Source organism: Diceros bicornis (assembly GCF_020826845.1).
Source record: "Diceros bicornis minor isolate mBicDic1 chromosome 3 unlocalized genomic scaffold, mDicBic1.mat.cur SUPER_3_unloc_1, whole genome shotgun sequence".
NCBI classification, from domain to species: domain Eukaryota; kingdom Metazoa; phylum Chordata; class Mammalia; order Perissodactyla; family Rhinocerotidae; genus Diceros; species Diceros bicornis.
Window position 1 is genome coordinate 2,377,476 of NW_026690897.1, and position 5,475 is coordinate 2,382,950.

At 47.7% G+C, this 5,475-nt stretch overlaps 1 pseudogene; it reads right to left on the minus strand.

Moving 5' to 3' along the window:
- Positions 1-1,841: 1,841 nt before the first annotated feature.
- LOC131402004 (insulin receptor-like) lies at positions 1,842-3,300 on the minus strand (annotated as a pseudogene).
- Between the last annotated feature and the right edge of the window lie 2,175 nt (positions 3,301-5,475).

Below are 5,475 nucleotides of genomic sequence, written 5' to 3' on the forward strand. Positions count from 1 at the left end.
TTAAAACCTGCTGGAAATATCGGGGACATTTCGGCAGATAATACCGTCCTCCACACTTTGACAAAAACGGATACAGAAATAAATCCACAGAGGAACATCTTAAATTGTATCTCAAGACGCGTGAGCCCGGAGCATTTCAAACAAGCATCTAAATTTGGAGAACTCAGCCCTGGAATCAGAGAGCGTTCACTGTTTTCCCTGGTGCCCCAGCCAGGAGTGGCTCTCCAGTTCCTAAACAGAGGAGACACTCCTCCCAAAAAACACACACACACTTTATTTGTGTCTCAGACTTGGCACCAACCCCAGCTGTCTTTTATTAGCTGTGTGGCCTTAGGCCAGTTAAGTAACCTCTCTGGTTTCTAAAACAAGGATAACCGAGCTCCCCTGGGAGCTGCACACCCTCATAACGTAGTAGATCCTACACATTCTCTCCTCCTCTCACCATCGGTGAATGACAACCCCATCTGGAAATTCACCTAGATCGTCACTGCCACCCAGCCTAATCACCCCACCCTCACGTCAGAAGTTTCCTTGTTCTTCTACATAATTCCAAACCCACAGGTGGTCTCTCTACTTCCACTAAGACTTTGCCCCAACCTTGACCCTCCGTCTTGGTGTGGTTTGGTTTCTCTCTGTCCCGGGCCTACCAACATGCTCTAGATTTTTCCACAACATAATAAGCATCATCCCCTCCCCATCCACAAACAATCAGGTTTTCTTTCCCTTCACTGCCCAGCCTCTCCAAAGAGGTGTGGTCTCCACTCTCTCAACTCTCTCACCTCCTGTTTCCTACCATCCAACATCTGCGCCATGGAAGGGCTCCTCCCTGGGGCTCCGATGAAGTCCTCCCCGACAAGCGCGTGGATTCTATTGGGAACTCACCCCGTGTGGCTTCCCAGTAGCTTTGGGCTCAGGTGAGAAGACCCTCCTTTCTCCCTTCCCCTATCTTTTGTGATACAACCCTTAAACCACCCACACACTCTCTCCCACCCCAATCTCATGTTCACTAATTCTCCCAGGGAATTCCACAACATGTGAGAGAGTCGATGACACAATAAACAAGTCACGAGCGTGTGTGTGGGACTTGCCTTCCTGGATATCAAAACATTATAAAACTCCAGTGATTAGACCAGTCACAGCCCTGGTGCAAAGAGAGACAGACTTGGATACCCAGAAACAGACCCGAAATCAATGACAAAGGGGTAGATTTCTGCGCTAAATGGTGCAAGACTCCAACTAGTTATTTGGAGAAAAATGGATACTCCTTCGAATCGTGCACACAAATAGCTTCCAAATGTCCATGACGAATGTGTTTTTAAAAAACGATAATAATTAGGGGCCAGTCCGGTGGCGTAGTGGTTAAGTGTGCACTCTCCGTTTCGGCGGCCCCGGGGTTTGCAGGTTCTGATCCCGGGTGCGCACCAACGCACCGCTTGTCAGGCCATGCTGTGGCGGCGTCCCATATAAAGTGGAGGAAGATGGGCACGGATGTTAGCCCAGGGCCAGTCTTCCTCAGCAAAAAGAGGAGGATTGGCAACGGATGTTAGCTCAGGCAGGGCTAGTCCTCCTCATACACACACAAAAAATGATAATAATTAAAATTGAAATAGAAAATTTGGAAAGAAATATTCGTTCTATAGCTAGGAAGGGACTTTCTAAGCATAAGTCACATGAGAGGCAAGCAAAAATCCAGCTCGGAACTCCATGAACGTTTTAAGTTTCTCTGCAACTGATATTCAGAGCATTTTCACCACTGAACAAAAATGTCAGAGGATGTAATTGGCAGAGGGTTAGCTGCCTTCACCTATGGTAACTGTATACAGATGAATATTTCAAAACCACTAAGGTACTAAAAGATAAACAGACAAAAGATAGGAACAGGAAGAGAAAAGCCAAATGATAAACAAACATGTTTTAAAAGGTTCAACCCCGATAGCAATCAAAGAAATACAAATAGAAACAATGACGACACATCGGCTCCGCCCTCCAGTAAATTCTGAAAGATTTTTCAAACAACACTCGAAGCTGCCAAGGTGCTCCCTCTCGGCCAAAGCTAGGAGGAGAGCCCGTTGGTACAACATTTCTGGAAAGCCATTTGGCAAGGGCATCAAGAACCTTTGACCCAGAAATTTCACTTCTGGAAAAGCAAGACCTAGAGAAACAAATGCTCGAGAAAGCTTTGACCCAAAAATGTTCCTCCCTCTCTTTGTGAAAACTGGAAATAATCTAAATGCCCAACCACAGGGAAAGTTAAGTAAATTAAGATGCAACAGAACCACTAGAAGGAAGTACTCCTAATAATTGTGGAAGAAAAAATTACTGTTTTGCTTTTTTCCTTTACATATTCCTTTTTCCCAACATCTACCATGATCAATCTTACTTCTACAATCAGATAAGAAACAAACTTATTTTTCTACAACAAAGTCCATACCCATCCACTCCTACCTGTCTCTCAAGCAAGAGTAACATTCAACTGCCTAGCACAGGAGTTGGCAAAATCTGGCCCACTACTTGGCTTTGTAGATAAACTTTTATTGAAACACAGCCATGTTCACTCATTTCTGTGTTGCCTGTGGCTGCCTTTCCTGCTACAATGGCCATGCTCAGTTGCAACAGAGATCGTATAGCCTGCAAAGACTGAAGTATTTAATACCTGAGGCTTTGCAGGAAAAGTTTTGCCACCTCCTGGTCTAGTGAATGCCTCTAGTGTCTCTCTAAGAAATATGAGAAATGGCTAAGAGCCCTTCACACCCCAGCGTACCTTTCTGGCAGTGGCTGAGTCCAGCACCGCTCGACAAACTGCCCGTTGATGACGGTGGCAGGGCAGTTGGTCTTGCCCTTGGCAGTGCCTGGACAAATGTCCCCACACTCCTCACTGTCATCCTTGTTCAGCACAATGTAATTATCTTCCACAGAATCCAGAATGCGCGACCAGTCGATGGTGGCCAGGTAGCAGAGTTCATTGTTCTTCTCGAAGCGGACGGAGCCCCGCGTGATGTTCATCAAGCTGTAGAGGCCAAGCTCCTTCAGGTGAACCATCTCGAAGATGACCAGCGCGTAGTTGAAGAAGAGGCGCGAGCCCCGGATAACCGTGAGGTTAGGAAACAGGTCCTTCAGGCTCTCCAGCCCGTAGACCCGGAAAAGCAGCAAGTAATCAGCGATCATGATGAGTTTGGGGAAACTGAGGTCTCGGAAATCCTCAGGCCTCGTTTTAAACATCAACAGTATCTGCAAATGTCCTTCAACGATGGATCCGTTGGCCAACTCGTGCAGCCTCGTGAGGTTGTTCCGGATATCCATGCCGGGGCACACTAAAGTGAAAACAAGGAGGAAGCAAGGCAGGTGAGCAAACACACCGTGAGTGGGTTACAAGAATTAGTGGCAGGGCCAGCTTCGTGGACGTGCGACCTGAGTCCCACGCTCACTCAGAAGGGGACTTGGCTTAACGCTCTTCCGTAAGTCTTGAAATCCTTAATCATTTTTAAGCAACCGGCCCCACATTTTCATTCTGCACTGGGCTCCACAAATTCTATAGCCAGCCCTGATGAGTGGCTTTCTCTGTAGAGTGTCCGTGCCTAAGTCATTACTTTCGAAAGGCAAAGAAAGTAATTCCTTTGGCAGTACCTGTTAGAAGCTTTAAAATCAGCACATCAAATATGATGCAATGGAGACACTGGGATCACAGGGGATTGAGTAATGCGGCAGGGGCGGGAGAAAGGGGAGCCATCCGCAGTGAGTCAGCGTTGGAGATCCTCAGGAAATGGATTTATGGGGATCAAGGTGCCCACATCAGAAGTGGGGCCAGGAGAGCTGAATGTTTGGTCCATTCTCCCACTTCACTGACTCTCCTTCCCAACCCTCCTTCCTTCCAGGCAGACAGCCAAGGCCTAATTACCTTTTATCTGGGGGTGGCAAGGGCTTCCCAGCAAGTCTGAGCTCCCCGGCACAAACACCCTGCGTGCCCATTCTCCTGAAGGTGGTCCCTTCCGGGCTCTGACACCCTCCATGGCTCCCCATGACCCTGCACTTCTCTTTCACAGCCTTTGGGGTTCCGCCCCTCCATCCCCTTCACCATGCTAAACAGGCTTGGCCACACCTCTCGTACAACTCTGAGGCTGTGTCCTCCCCTCTAACATGACCTATGAGGAGGAGTGAGTGAAATCATGCAGGCACTCAAACAGAGCCTGGTACACAGTAGGTGCTCAATTAATGTCAACTACAGTAGGTGCTCAATTAATGTCAACTATCTTATTGTTGTTTATTTCTCCCAAAAAATATCACAGCCATCCTCAGGCTCTGTGCCTTCATTTCCCCAGACGGGAGGTGGGCAACCGTTTTCTATAAAGGCTCAGATAGTAAATATTTTCAGCTTTGTGGTCAGATGGTCTCCATCGAGGCGACTCCACTCTGCCCTTGTAGCCGGAAAGCAGCCAGAGACAACATGTGACTGAGTGTCTGCGGCTGTGTTCCAATAAAGCTTTATTTACAAAAACAGGCGGTGAGGTGAGCTGGAGTTTTGCCCTAGGAGTGTTGCTTGGCAATTCTTGTTCTACGGCAAGCCTGTCCAACAGAACTTTCCACAATGATGGAAATGTTCTGTACCTGTGCCGTCCACAGTGGAAGCCACCAGCCATTTGTGGCTCTCGAGCACTTGAAATGTGACAAATAAGCCTGAGGGACTGAATGTTTCATTTCACTTGAGTTAATTTCAATGGAAATAGACACACGTGGCTAGTGGCTACTGTACCGGACAGAGTAGCCATAGCCCCATTGGCCGTCAAAGCCCTTTATGCCTTAGCTCATTCTTTCTAAATCCAGTCTACCATCTTTCAAGATCCAGTTCGAATGCCACCTCCTCCAGGAAGCCTCCTCTGATTTCCTTTCCTCCGTATAAATATTTGGATCTTTCCCTTCTCCTGTGTCCCTTACACTCAGTTAACGTTCATCAAAATCAAAATCTTTAGGCAGCTTCTCCTTGTCAAAACACACACACCACAGCCCTCAGCACCTGGAATGGAAGGCTCAGTTTGCAACCCCCACTTCTTTTATTCCAAGACACTAAACCTTCCCCCAGCATCTTTGAGGCAAACAGCTTGTTCTAAAGAATAGTAGTAAATCCTCTTAAAAATCCACCCTGAGAATAACTTGCAAAAGAAGCACAAATTAGAGAGAAAACAGCACAGCAAACAAAGCAGCAATGTTCCTGGGTCACATTCTGTACAGATTAGGCTCAATCAGGGGAAAACGCACACACACTCACTGGGAAGCTGGGAGCAGCTTTGAGGGGACCACGATGCCAGTTCCGTTCCCACACGCTCATGCCACCCAAGCCCGGTCTGAGGCTTCCGGCCATAGTCACATCCACAGCGTCCACAGACAGAGGTCTCCACAGGTACCACGCCATTGATGCCTCCCAGGAAGCCCCAAAATCTTTAGGCAGCTTCTCCTTGTCAAAACACACACACCACAGCCCTC